General features: G+C 39.7%; 2 protein-coding genes across 5 annotated transcripts in view; both read left to right on the top strand.

Moving 5' to 3' along the window:
• CHST8 (carbohydrate sulfotransferase 8) overlaps positions 1 to 15,240 on the top strand; it is a 175,791-nt gene that overhangs the window by 44,991 nt on the left and 115,560 nt on the right. The window lies entirely within an intron of this gene.
• KCTD15 (potassium channel tetramerization domain containing 15) overlaps positions 1 to 15,240 on the top strand; it is a 207,883-nt gene that overhangs the window by 944 nt on the left and 191,699 nt on the right. The gene's annotated exons all lie outside the window — the stretch shown is intronic.

Below are 15,240 nucleotides of genomic sequence, written 5' to 3' on the forward strand. Positions count from 1 at the left end.
AATTCTCCTTTGACTAAATGCATACTTTATAAAAAGTCTATTTAATTGATGTCTTCATTGCACAGTCAATGTGATTGTGTATATTTTAAAGATAAAATATTAGTAACATCTTTAAAGGAGCTGAACCCTAACACAGAGAACTCTTAAATCATTACATTAAGTGCTAATTTATGTGTCCAGGTTTGTTAATTCCTTATTTCCATGTCACTGAACAATCTATACTTTAATATTTTCATTATTTAGTCCAACTGCACACAGATTTTGAAAGCAGGCACTCAGCTGAAACTGTAGATATAATGAACCATCAGCGTGCCATGGAAAGCAGAGAACTAAACAGTCACTTCGGTGCTTTTTAAATTTGTTTTTGTATACATGGATGCAAAAGAGCTTACAGATTGAAACTGACAGTACTGGCTACATTCAACCCTGTGCATATTCATTTGGAATCAATACTACTGTTGAATGTCTGTATGAATAGTATTATTCAACATACTGTTGAATACTACTGTATGAAGTCTGTACCGTAACACACACACAAAAAAAGAAAAAAACCATAAATTATACCTCCTAAATTTACCATAGAAGTTCACTGGTGCAGCTGTGATTGCACCAAATGCATATGAGACAGAAATCACTGAGGCACCTCTACTGTTGAGGCGTGGCCCTGGACCTCTACTGTCCAGGACCTACCTTCTCATCTAGTAAATGTGCTTTGGTTTTATTCTGAGAACAAAGCCACCTTTAAATTGTTATTAGCCACATACTCAATATGCTGTGGTTGTGCCCTAACATATAGGATTTAGATCCTAAGGAATCAGGCCATCATCAGATCACCTTCAGAAACTGCAGGGGCCCAAACTCCAAAGGATTCAGTGACAGGAAAGGATTGTTTCCCCTTTTCTCCTTGAAAAGGTTATTACCTTAAAGCTCATGTTAGCCTGCTAGGCTGGAAACCCTTGGCAGAGGCAGGCAATGCTTCAATTGCCCCAGCTGGATTTATGTGTGATGGTGGTTCAAATCCCTTTCTTTAAGACACAGTAGCACTCCTGATCAGACAGTCCCTAGGACTTAAATCATGTTTCTGCACAAAAGCTATTCTGTTCTGAGAACAGGCTTCACTGCTTTTCCTAAAGACTTTTATCCTGTTCCCTTTCTGTCCCATCATCTCCTTACTAGCTGCTTTTAACTTCTTGCAGTCTCTGAAGTTTTCCTTCCCTTGGTCACCTAATTCTCCTCCCCCAACACCTCCACCATCCTTGTGTCTGAGCACACAGCAAGACAGAAAGCAAGAGAACCAAGCAGAACTGGTAATTCCTGAGCTCGGGGTACATCCTCTTCCTCAGCAGGGACACTAGGTTGGGTTTCTTCCCTCTGCTCAGCCACCAGCTTGCATTAAAGGTGGGAAAAGTTTCTGTCTTTGGGACTCCTGTCCATCTCAGAGTCATCTGAAATTGCCAGTGCACTGGGAGTGAAGGGAAAGATATGTGGGCAGTAAATACAGGCAGGAGTTTAATGCATCATTAAATGTGTAACATTGCATTGAAAAAATTGATCTTTGCTCCTGAAAGAGACAGATTTTCTAGTGGTACCTCAAAAACAGTGCAATCTTTATTTTTTCATTGCTGGTCCCTCATCTTGATCTGTATTATCTCTGTCCTCTCAGTCACAAACCTCTTGAACAGACTGCTGATTGTAATATACTGTGAGGTGATATTTGAGAAGGATCTAACTGTTGAATGGGACAGCCAAGCATATTTAAATAAAAGCAACTTTGAAGCGAGGCCCTCCCCTTCTCCCTCCCTGCTGCACTCCCATGAGGGAAACTCACCCCACGATGTGTTCTGCTGCTGGGGGTAGGGTTCTGCATAGCTAAAAAATGAACATCCCAACAATGCTGTTACTGCCAAAGGTGTGTAATCAATTGCTTGATTCTCACATTCAATTACAATTTATGTTAATAGGAAGCAGACTGTACCCTGGAGTAAAAGGTGCTCAATACAATTACTCTTATTTCTGTTTGGCTGATTTTCATGTGTGTTAAGTGCTTTCAGCTCCCAGTGGACTCAGAAACTCCTCACCTCCATTGCTTCTGAAAATGATGCCAGTTATCACTAAAAGATATTAGGCAGCTTAAAGGGCACAGGAAAAAATAGCCATTCATTTCATCAAAAAGAGAGTAGACATATTTCATCACCAGACAGCCTCCTGTGAAAATCTGCCAGTCACAAGAGACATTTTTGGTGTGCCGAAAAGGATGCTTCCCTTCTGCTTTTCAGTGCTTCTCCTCAGAGGGGTCTGTTTCTAATGGAGATTGGATATTGCTATAATTTGCTTGTCTGATTGCTCCCTCAATAGAATTGAACAAATGCATGTGTCATTAAGCTACTTAGGACAACAGATTCTGCATGGCAGAGTTTTATTGGATTAGCCTTTGGTTTTGCATTTCCCATGTAGTTTCTATGTAGCAAAGTGCATTTGCAGGCGCTGGAATCTCATCAGGAAAGCTGTAGAAAAGTCAATAATGCTTATTTTCCACTGAAAAGCTCCATAGGAGAGTTTCGCGTTGTCCAAAAGGACATTTTTCACTGTTAGTACATTCAGTCATCTTTAATTTAAGATGGTACAACTTATGAAACAAGATTAATAAAAATACTTTGGTACTTTAGTTTTATCTGTCTGTTCCGGAAATTGCCCTTGATTGTTTTAGTCCAAGCAAGCACGATGGTGAGACCTTGATGTACTACTTAAACCAGTATAAAATCCACAGTCATAAAACTTTAAGTAATGCTTACATTACTTTCACTGAGCAAAGTACTCCTGACAGTAGCTGTTTGTGTTGATTTGTTACTATTCATTTATTCTTTCCCTGTGCTTCACATTGCTACCTAATTGTGATGCTGTACTGAGAAAGCAATATCAAAGTAATTTTCCACAACATTAGTTACAATTTTCTTCTGATCTTTCGAGTGAAACAATCCCATCCTGTTGGCTTCTGTGAGCATATAAACCTTGATTACATTTATCTGTTAGAAACCAATGCTTACAAAGTATATGTGCCCTGGATAGTGGGTGTAGAGCCTTTCTTGCTGATTGACAAGCATTCTGTCTGTATAGTTTTATTTATATAATGCACATCACTCTGAGCAGATATATTTATGACAGACAGCCATTTAGGGTGGGCAAAACAGATTTCCCAAGCCAATACATTAAATGTAGCGGATATTACTGGGGTCATTAAAGAGGCAATAACTTCACTTACAACAGACATTTACTGGGCTTCTATGGAGGGTGCTATTACCACGGAGAATGCAGGATAAAGCAGGGGAGTGTGTTGAGAAGCAGTACGAATGAGAGACAGTCAAACATCGTACAGAAATGCAATGCTCTCCTAACAATTCTACCTGTATATTTATATAAAACTTTGTTCTTAACAGAGATGGTAAAAAAAATGTTTGGGGTAAGTTGAGTACTTGGTGCACAAGCAAACTTTAATACATACATCCCCATCCTAACGCTGGTAATCCCTGCATTGATGTATTTCCAATTTGTGGTAGGATATTAAAGATACCAAAACTTTACAGTAACTAAAGTCACTTTAAAGTAACTGAAGGTGCAGCCACTCTACTGCTGTGTTTGTCCTGGAACTGTTTCCAGCTTGAGGCTTGTCCAGGCCCTGTGGTTAGCAAGAGCCTTCGTTGGCATAGTAGCCTGTTCCTTCTCTCTTGGGCTTTACAGTGGAAGAGCTGACAGGACTAATGAGCACCTTCATAGCCTTGGTCAAGGTCAGTGCAGCGTATGAGATCACCACTGCCACGGAAAACTTGGATTTGTGAGAGATGCATTTGGGCGGTACGAGAGGGAGTAACTTGGACAGTGTCAGTAAGCAAGAGAAGAGCCTAGAGGATGCTCAGCCCACCCAGACAGCTCTGTGGTGGGTTTCAAAAAATACCTGCAGAAACTTCTGAGCTGCAGAAGCGCTAGTCCATGGGCTGGAGACAGGACTGTGGTCAGGAATACCAAGTGGCCACATATAGTCATGAATACCAGAACCACTGCTTCCTGTTTGCACCAGGGATACAGTACCTATCGCAGTGTTTAAGACCATGTAGTCTCAAGGGATATTCTAAAGATATTTTAAAGAAGGGATATTCTAAAATGATACATATTTTTCTAATAGAAGATGCAGCCAAACAAACAAACAAACAGGAGGAGCACTAATATTTCTGTACACCTATATTCATGTAGCAAATTACTGTCTATATGGTGAATAAGTCTATGGGGAACAATTATTGTGGTTTTTGACATTGTTTTAGCCACATGGTTACCGAATTCAAAAACGTCTAAGTTTTCCATTAAAACTTTTAAAGTAAATAAATGTAGACATACAGTCCTGTGGGAGCTGGTAAAAGGTGGAAAATATATCTCAAAGGATGCATGTTGTAAAAGCTCCAACAGGGTGGAAACCGAGAGTAGAATGGAAATGGCTTTACACTCTGACAGTATCAGCATTTGAAAGTCAAGTAGGAATGTAACCAAGCCTGAAACTCATCTGACTGAGATTCTGCAGCAATTGCTCTCTTTCCCTCTCTCATGTACCAATTCCTAACATAATGCTGTCGTCTTCTTTATTTTCTGCTTTACTAAGGGTGTGTTGGGATGGAGGGGGAGGAAGGAGAGATGACAGCCAGAAGGGCTGGCACACAAAGGCTGTAGCAAACCTGATGGCACAGGGGAGCCACAGTGCACAAGTCTTACAGTATCTCACGGTAGCCTTAGAGCAAATATCAATATTATAGGTGTAATGAAATTTTCTCTTTCTTAATTACTTATTCAGAGCACACACGCCTTGCTACTCACAAATTACAGGCCTATGCACATCTCCATGTTAGCGGTACATTTCCATAATACTTTCCTAGTGCACAATGTAATGCTTGTTTGTTGTACTGGAAACTTTTCTATAAATACAATTGAAAATGAACTGGTGTCGATACATAATTTCAGAAGTAATTTTCCTTCAATTTACAACTTACTTCTCTTTATAAACTGGAAGCCATTTACTCTGCTTCTCAACTAATAGCACCAGCAGAAATCAAGAAGAAAAGAATCTGGTATAGGAAGCAAGCGAGCTCTGCAATGCACTTTTCAAGCAGAAGCACCGCTCTGCTACTTGTGTAAGGCTAGTTTCCACTGACTCAAGAGCAGATGAACCTCTGCAGTCCTATCCTCTGAGCCTTCCTTAGCTCAACTCCCCCTGACAAAGAATTTGCCTGTGAGCAGACCAGTTCCCAATGGTCTGCAGTCATCAGGAGTAGAAGAAAAATATCCACCTCTGTGTCTGCAGAGGCAAGGCACTTAAGAGGGAAATGTGGTCTTATGAAACTGATACTGCCTTTTCTGTTGCTTGAAATGGTTGTGTTTTAGACTGACTGTGAACCTCGTTATTTAGAAAATTGGGAAGAAATGCTGGCAATGGCTTCATCAATCTACTGCTATAGGGGAATCAAATGCTGTCCAGATGGTTACAAAGGATACCTTGTACCATGCTGCCAGTGGAGTACTGTTCAAGAGAAATGAGTTTATTGCAGAAAGCAATCACGTATTGCCTGTTTTACCACATGTAATGTACAGAGATCATCTCCTACACCACTTTTCCTTGCTTTCATGACCATGCCATCTCCTTGGCAGTCTTATGAAAAACAGAGCATTTGTTTATGACTTGGTATTGAGCACACCGTATTTTTTTTTCTTACAGTTTATGTAAACATGATTTAACATTTGAAATGTCACTCCTTTTCTATCCAAAAGTCCATTAAAGCAAATACAGCTCTTCAGCTGTAATGTCACAGGCCAGCATTTGCAGGACCAGTATCTCTTGTCAGCCATGAGCCAGTGCTTCACCAGAGGCTGAGCACTTGTTCCTGTGCAAAGCTTCTGCTGCTTGCTCCTGTCCTGCCCTACTGCTCAGACACTGGGCTTTATTCTGTTAAATCAGGCAAGTCACCGGCTAAGTGCTTCCATTCCCTGTTATAAAGGTGGTCTCTGCAGGGGATTCGATGTACCTAAGGGCTGCAGGATCCTACAACAAAAATGCAAGACCAAAGCGTATCGACTGTGAGATTATCCCCTAAACCAGTGCAAGACTGGCAGCAGTTATAATCCCACTGCAGTGGTGCACACACATCAGATGCCTGAACTCAGATCCGCTGCCCATTTATTTGATGGCATAAAGTCCCTGTCACTTAATCCCAAATGTATTTATCAGCATAACACCAGAGTAGTGCAGTGCTAAATCAGACTCATAACATAGTGCAGTTTCCACTTCCACAAATTTCCCTATCCTCTCTTTTTCTGCAAGCATTTATTCTCAGATACTGACTGGTTAAAAAAAAGGTTTGATATTTCTTTTAAAGCCTACTTTTAAAAACTGTCAGAGGTTGACACTTCTTTGTTGTGTCTGGCAAAATAAAAAGTGACCTGCCATCTCAGAGCTGCAATCGTTTATGGTGCTTGGCAACATATCACAGGCAAAACTCTGCAGCACTGGGATATGTCAGAGGACTCTAAGAATGGCAGCTTTATGAAAGTAGATTCCTAGGGAGCAAGGCTGTACGCTTCTGCGATTCCCCTAGAAATTTGCAGGGGCATTACAGAAATGTGCAAAAGTTGATCAACAGACCTTCATGTCACCTCAAAACATTTACTTGGATATGAGACTATATGAGATTTTTTGTGGAAAATGTGTCAGTACTAGAAAGTTTCCTTCCATATGTCAGCTATCAGTCAGTTTTCTTGATTTTCAAAACCTGATATCACTTTGAGGAGATTAGGTAACTTTAAAATACTTTCTGGATTTTCTAAATTTTATGCCATTTTAAAAATGTTTTATAATGGATGTTTCCTTTTCTCAAAGTCATTAATGTTCCCCTAAAAGCTTAAACAAAAGCTCCTCTCTCCAGCAATATCATCCTTTTTCATTTAGTAAACATTAATTTTCCTTTCACAATTCTAGTGGAGCTTGAAATTAAAGGTGGCTTTTTTCTCTATTATGGCTTTCTTTGCGTATCAGCATCAAAATTGTCAGTTACCTATTACTTTAGCACCAGTCAAGTGAGCATAAAAAGCCAAATAATTGATATTGTATAGGTCCTACACAAGAACAACTTCTTGTAGACATCATTATCATATTCTCTAAATGAATAATCTACTTGCTTTTGAAAGGAAGTGATTGGTTTTGGATCTGTCACCACTTGACATATGAAAGGTGATTAAATGATTGTGTCTAATTCTGTATAGGCCCTATCATACGTGATGCTAGCTCAAAGTATCAATGCAGAAAAGCACTTCAGTATCAACCAAGTGGCTCGACTGTTCCGTCTCCTCAGATGTCTGAAGTGCTTTGCTGTCCGAGAGTCAGATATTCTGCATCTTGTAGAATTAAGTCCCATCTTTGCCCCTTTTCGCTCTTAGCCACTTCAGAAGACCTGTGTGGTGATTAAGTGGAAAAATGCTCCAGCCAGGCCCTTACTCTGTTGCCACTTCTGCACATTAAGGCAATTCAGACGTGCTCTTTTCCTCTTTTTTCAGATTCACTATCCACTGGCTGTTGATACCTGCAGAAATTGAGATCTTTGGGGCTTCTGTTCCTGCTTTTTAGTCGAAAACCACACATTTTATCATAAAACTCTTTGTAGGGACTGGATACTGGATTTTGTAGGGACTGGATACTGGATATCTGATGTCTTGCTCTTTGAAGCACATTAGCCAAGAGATCAGTTTACAGACTTTGGGTATTCCTAAACTATGAAAGCAAAAGATTCTGTCCTAGTGGGTGTGCCTGCGCATACACATGGAGTGGTGCACAGGCTGGAAGGACATCAACAGACATCAGGTTCCTTAAGGGAGCAGTGGGAACTGAACAGCCACATGAGCAGGAAAAAAAAAAAAACAGGTTGTGAATGAAATCGCTCGAATGTCCTGCTCCTTTTACATTCTAATTCTTTACCTTTCTCTTTCCACTTAGTATCATTATATGCCAATATAAAGCCCAGTGCTACGCTTTATATAATGATGGCACAAATATTGCTGGGGACAAAGATATATTTAGCTTTAGAATTATTTTAGGATTAAATTCACAGGAATCTTTGGATGCCTTGTACCTGTTGTAGTCAGTAGCTGACTTGCAGTCCCACTTAGACGGAAGCAGAGAAGACACACATACTTAGTCTTGTGGCCAGGTGGAGAGACCCTACAAACCTAAGCAAAGGAAAACTGGCAGTTTGCAAAGTGGCTGGTGAGGGGGTGGAAGGGGCTCCTTTATTCCGGCTGCAGGTAGTGCACAAGGGACAAGATCATGCATACTGTTTTCAATCTTTTTTTTCCTGACTTGCTTGACTTGACTTTATTTTTTAATAAAGTTCTGCAGAGCTTAATGCCCATAAGTCAAACCACAGGAGAAATTATAGACAGCTATCACCGTCGCTCTGTGTGAACTGAATGCAACTTTAATTGGGTCCTACTAATTGTGCATGCAGCTGCTAGGAAAAACATGATGATGCTTATCTCATAGAAGAAAACAAATTCATCTCACTACTCAGCTGTAAACAAATGAGAAGGTGTATATTCAAATATTAACAGAAGTAAATGTATATACTTGCAAGTAGATACCATGACTTTTGTACAGTGCTTACCAGAGCAAAGCAATTCTGTGCTTATTTTGACTTTCATTTTGCTTGCTGTTAGTGTTTTAAACTTGCCCTGAATACTCTGGTCAGTGAGAACTTGAGCAGGGATGGGATTCACATGCCCTCAACAAACTTGGTTACCTCAGCCACTAAGTTCACTTAACATGGGCATAGACAAATACTATGAACAGCTAAGATTAATATTAGAAACCAATCAACAGATTTTTTTATAAGCTGCTAAATTGAAACCTGCCCCTCCATTCATTTAGCTCAAGAGATGTTATTACCTTCGAAACAGGAGGCATCCTTAAGTCACCACCTAATTAAAATTCCAATTATTCTGCATCTATGAGCTGTTCATTCTCAAGCTACTGAAGGGAATTAAGTTCCTTGAGAATGTACAAAGTCAGGAATTGTTTAACACATATATATTGATGATGTGATCAGTGCTGCATGTTAAACCAGCCATGGCACTACCTGCTTCACTGGCCTATTTCACCAATATCTGCACTTTAGTAAATACCTCAGAATGTTTCTTGGGATTATTTATATTTTGTAGGAGGAAAATAAAATGAACAGACTTTAGCAAGCCATTATAACAGCCTTCTACTCTTAGCAAAGAAGAGCACATAAACAGGAGGGAAACAAAAAATTAAATGTGCACAGAACACACTGGTAGGGAAGGGGATCTGATAAAGAAAAGCTGAGATAACTGCCTTTACTATTCTTTACATTTGCAATTATTTAATGAAGATAAATTTATGAGTTTGTTTTTTTTTTTTTGTAGAAAAACATCCAGAGAAAGGAGTTCTGCTTGATAAACACCTCAAAAAAGGAAAATAAAAATATTATTAAAACCAAAAGGCTTAATTAAATTAGAACATAGCAGAAAATTTAGTGCAGTTTTATAATTAATGTTAATATACAATGGGTTCTGAATCAGTGTGCCTGAAGTTCCCAAGGGTACTAAAACGGAGACAGAGAAAGTGGTAAGGAAAAAGAATATTTGCTACAGTAAATTTATAGTAGCTAACAAACTTGTATCTTAAAGTTTCAAAAGTACTAAATATCCCTCATGTACAATAATGATCTTATTATATTATAGCTCCATATACAAGTCTGTAAGAACCAACACCTTCCTACTGTCTATGCATTTTTCCCCTTGCTTCTTTCCAGAGATCAAATTATACAGTCAGTATATTCTGATTGTTCTCTGCCTTTTCCTCTAAAGGCACTGGCTTCATTTCTTAATTGAGACCCAGTGGAGATAAGTTCACCACAACATAATTTAATGAACTATGGAAGAGTTACCTTTAACTGCATGAAATATCAAGCTGCACGACAGAGAAAGAATATCTCCTAGGTGATGTTTCAGTAGACAATAATTAAGTAAGACGTCTTCTAAAATAATACCACCCACATACACGCAGCCTTTCCCCCCCCAGAAACTGGACAACACATAAAGCAAGCTAATAAGCCAAGGGCAGTTCCTGAAAGGAGCTCAGTGGCACAATTGCCTTCCTCCATGAAATCACAGATTAGAAATCAGAGACCTGCAGCACCGAAGAGTGAATTTTACTCTTTTTCCCCTTCAACTTCAAAGAGTGAATTGAACTTGATTTACCCTTCACATTAGTCTTGGCTGTGCCATCACCACCGTCTGCTCCAAGCATGCAGAAGATTCTCCTTTTTCCTCTGAACGATTCTGAGCAAATCAGCAGAGGTGCTCTCACCACACAAAGCTGCCATCTCGGCACCTCCGAGCCAAAGCCTGGCCTGTTTGCTTCATGGATTTGAGGAAAAACTGCTGCAGCACTAGCTTCAATGTTTATTTTTGGTTATTTACTTAAACTGGGGGGGGGGAATACAACCCTGACTTTTAAATGTTCCACCCAATACAGCCTCGAACAAGAATGAGCACGCTGCAGTCTCCCTCTCAGGGACATGGCAGACTGCACACTGCCATCTTTCACCTCTCCTCATCCAAAATGGCTGCTTCCAGCCCTGTAGCTGCCTTACACAGTGGAGGCATCCTACTATCTCTTGGTCTTTGTATATTTTTGTTGCAATTTAATGTTAATTACATTTCTAATTCCTCAAATTAGGGAGTGTGAGTCAAACTCTGGCTCCTGCTGAGTTCAGAGGGGTACATGTCTTTATACGCATTTTTAGCATTCAGACCACTTTGATCGCAGCCTTCCATGCCACCACAAACAGATAGTAATGATTATAACGAAAGATGTTTCACAAAGAACTGCTGATGCAGCATTTCAAGAATTCTGAATACATTAATGTTCTTGGTATCCAGAGTTTCTGTCCTTTTACCACTGACGTCGTAAAAACACCTAAGTGAAGGGCAGATAGTTAATATTCCAAGAGAAACCTTATTTACTATGAGAACCTCTCTAATTACTATGACAAACCATCTTCTCACAGTTATTTAGAGCAATTGGAAGCAACCATGGTGACACTGGTCTTGATAGCAGCAAAATATTTAACACCTGTTTCAGTGGAGAAGGTGCTCAGAGTTAGAGGCTTACCTTGGCAAACTGAAATCCGAAGCACACATTACATTAGTTGCATATAATGATCACATTTTCTTAGCCTAGTAGCATGAACCTGTCTCTTTATTTCTTTTATCTAACAAGCTGAAATGTTCTTTGGAAGTAAATTCACAAGGATCTTGTGAATGCACATCTGTATTTGGTTTGCTGTGTCCATCTTCTCCATAGTCACAGCTCAGCTACAGAATATGCAGGGGAAATGGGAATGCAGCAGCGGGGGGCCTAGAAGGCTTGTTCAGGCACAGAAGGCCACAGTCCACAAGTCATTTCTCTGAGAGCATTCCTCTATCATAAGGAGGATAAAATTGTTATTGACTAATAAATACAGGTTTCGCAGCCAAAGCAAACTCACTGCTAACCAGGCAGAAGATAGGAATGCCCATTGGCTCCTACTAGGGCTGCTGCCACAGACAAAAATCAGAGCCCCTCAGACAGATGAATAGCAGGGGCAGAAAGCAGTTGGGCTCCAGTTGTGGAAACAACATTTAGCACAGCTAATCACCACTGTATCACCACAGTGTTTTACAGCAGCCAGCACGCTCTATGCGGTGAGGTGAGGGCACCCACAGGCTTGGAGGCTGCACCTCATGGCTGGGAGCTGCCGGGGGTGACCAGGGCAGGCAGAAAACGCCCCTGCAAAGTACATGGGAAGAGTTGTAAACTACGTTTTCCAGTTGTGTTATCTCTCCATGTTATTTAAACTTACAGAGCTAAATATCCCCTTTCCCTTACCAGCAGGCCTAGGTAGTGCTTAATGAGCTCACTGAAGATACTGGATTGATTTAGCTGGTTCGTTTTCTCTGCCACAGGTTTAATAATTGCACAATTCTCTGCGCAAAATTGGATCCTAAAGACGATAGGGTTATTTTCCCCTCAGTGTAGAAGCAGTAATAAAAGCAGACTGGAAGTCTCTCTGTCCTCACAGTGGGCACTGTGGTGTCAGTGTCAAATGCAAGCTGACGAGGCAGGTGATACCAGCAGGACTCCCAGAGGTGGGGAAGGCAACGCACAATGTTTCTTTAAATCGAATCTACCTTGTAGCTTATTTATACTGAGGGAAAAGAAGTTCTCTAGTTTTAATTCTTTGCATTTCCTGAACTTAATACATTTCAGTTTTTTGTTTGTTTGTTTTTAAATGGATGCTCAAAACCTATTAAAGCATTTGGGAGTTCGCCTGTTACCCAGCTAGGCCGTGTTATGACTGCAGAGTGTCAATGGCAAATAGCTCTTGTCACTTGTTTGTCCCAACAGATCAGAGTTTAAAACAAATACTACTCAAGCTCATCAACCAATATTAGGGCTGCTTTTCAATCCATGTCCCAAGACAGTGCCACCCGCTCATGCTCGGCCCACCCTGGTGAGGGCTCTCACAGGCCGCAGCCGCCTGCTGGTCACTCACCAACAGACGCCATCCTGGGGTCGCTACAGGCACAGGCCCTGCACGCTTGATCTTGTCACTGCAAGCACAGTGCCTTCAGGTTCAAGGGATACTTCTGACATAGTAAAAATGAGCCTGTGGAGATCTAGGTTAAGGACAGCCCTGGAAAGGTGTCAGGTAGCTCCACAACTCCCCTTTCATGATAGCCCAGGAGCTGCACGCAGCCCAGACAAACATGGCAAGGCCCACGCGCATTCTGGAGAGTTTCGTGAGTGAGCTCAGTTAGGGGATTTGCTTGCCCTGCTGTGGTTTCCCTTCTTCATATGTTGTAGGCAGTTTGCTGGCAAGGTTATGCAAAAAGGGAAAAAAAAAAAGTTTAAAGTGACTATTAGAGAATGTTTCCTGAAGTGTGTTTACTGTCCTTAAATAAAACTGTAAGTGAAAAAAAGAATTGAAAAATATGAAATATTCTAAAGAAATTTGAATAGTCTCTTCACTAGAAAATATATGATTAAAAGTAAATTAGTCAATGGATATTCCATCAGTTCTATTAAATATACTACAGCAAAGAAAACCATAAATAAAATATGTACAAAAGTTTATAGCAATCTCTGTCTCACAGGTTCAAAAATCTCTTTTTTGAAAATTCGCTTTTCTGTTATTTACTTTTCCATTATTTTAAGTGAACAGTATCCACAGAGCACATCCCAAAACAAAATGAAATTTTATGGATTCAACACAATGATCCACACCAAAAGATAAGTAATATTGCAGCAGGAAAGAAATGTGTATTTATTTATTTTTTTTAGTTTAGCTACCAATTCAAAATGTTGACATAGTCTACTCAAGTGGCATGTCAAAGGAAACCTCATATTTACAAAGCAAACCATCACTCTCTTTTAACATGGCATTGAATATAACTTGCTCCCTTGCTGCATAGAGCTCTCTCCTCTGCTTTCCATGAACCAAGTGAAACAAGTGGGTATTTTGAGGACCTACTTGATATGAAGCAAGGGATATAAAAAATAGGGCTTATTTTTAGTTAGAAAATAGTATGAAGGTAAAGATATAATCCCTTCCTCAAGCATTGTAGTCCTAAAGAAAATAATTGCCGCCAAAGAAAGGCTGCTTTTTATAAAACATGTACAGCAAAAAGGCCACCCCAAGTCCAACAACCATCAGCTGTTATGTAGGAGCACCGACCACCCGCTGCACCATGCCTGAGCCAGCACCTGCCCACAGGAGGCTATTTTCAAAAGCCAGAAGCAAGAAACCTGCATATACAAGCATATGCAAATATATAAACAAAAACTAATATATACAAAAACACATATACAAGAAGTAATGAATTCTAAAATACTTCACAATGTTTATCCAAAGCTTTATAGAGAAGTTAATAGTTTTTTAAGTACCACACAAATTTATCGAACTGAAAAGAATATTGACATAATATGCTAATGAAATCTGCATTTAATAAGATATATATCCATTCAAATTCTCTGTACCTTTCTGTCAGCAGAGCATATTGCAAAAATGAACCACTGAGGCCGCAGTTTAATCTGACATAAAATCAAATGATCCATGTTAACAAGACAATTAAGTAACTGTCTGAAACTGAAGAAAAAATTATCAGAAGTTCACCAGATAAAAACTGGTTTTGAATAACGTGAAAGTGTGATTATACAGTATGCAAACTGAGGCTTGTTTCTGTGATTAGAATAATATGGGTAGTAAATTAGATATCAATTTTAAAACACAGTAATTATGAAGAAAGCCTACCTCAGGTGCTTCAAAAAAGAGAGCAAAACTACAAATTACATGCTGTTTGCATTGGCCTATTCAAAATTAAGGGAGAATGCATTACAAGGAAATTAGCACTTGGAAAGGTTATTTGATGGCAGTAAAATTGAAAATTACAACAGATCTTTTTTTTTGCTGGATGTGGCAAACAAAATGATGCACCATATATGTTATTCAGAGTCATGACAGATACTGTTACCCACAACAAAACCCTGCCATACAGTTGGAACAGATCTCAGGGAATTTAACTTTCCCCTTAAAATTCAATGATTGTAGCTAATAATATTGTATACCTAGTTTGATGATGCAATGATAATTTTTCCCCAGCGAAATGTTATTCTAGAGACAATCCATAAACAGTCTGGTACAGCTCACTCACAGGTACATATGTCAACTTTACTTCCACCAAACCAGCCCAGATGCTGGATGCTCAGAGGCACCATGGAGTCAACCTGTGAGTATAGCTCTGGAATCCCTGTTTGTGCCCCTCCACAATGCACTTCAGTGCAGAAGCTGTCAATAAGTCAGTACGACCTGTGGACCCTGAAGTCCATGGATTGCTTTTAAGGCAATTAAAAGGTCCAAAAAATTGAAAGAAAATTAAGTTTACTCTTAACAGACCTCAATATAAAGAGGCCCGTATCTCCACAGAACAGTTTTAGAGCCTCACAGACTGAATGAAGATAGAAACTACTGCTTTAAGGGTATGATTGCCAGAAATGCACCTGAAGCTATGTATTCAGTTTGATTTACAAAACAGAGATGATCTCTCCAAAAGGAGAGTGAAATAAAAAACAGTCTTTCCTGGGCCCATACT

This window comes from Oxyura jamaicensis, chromosome 11 (assembly GCF_011077185.1).
Source record: "Oxyura jamaicensis isolate SHBP4307 breed ruddy duck chromosome 11, BPBGC_Ojam_1.0, whole genome shotgun sequence".
NCBI classification, from domain to species: domain Eukaryota; kingdom Metazoa; phylum Chordata; class Aves; order Anseriformes; family Anatidae; genus Oxyura; species Oxyura jamaicensis.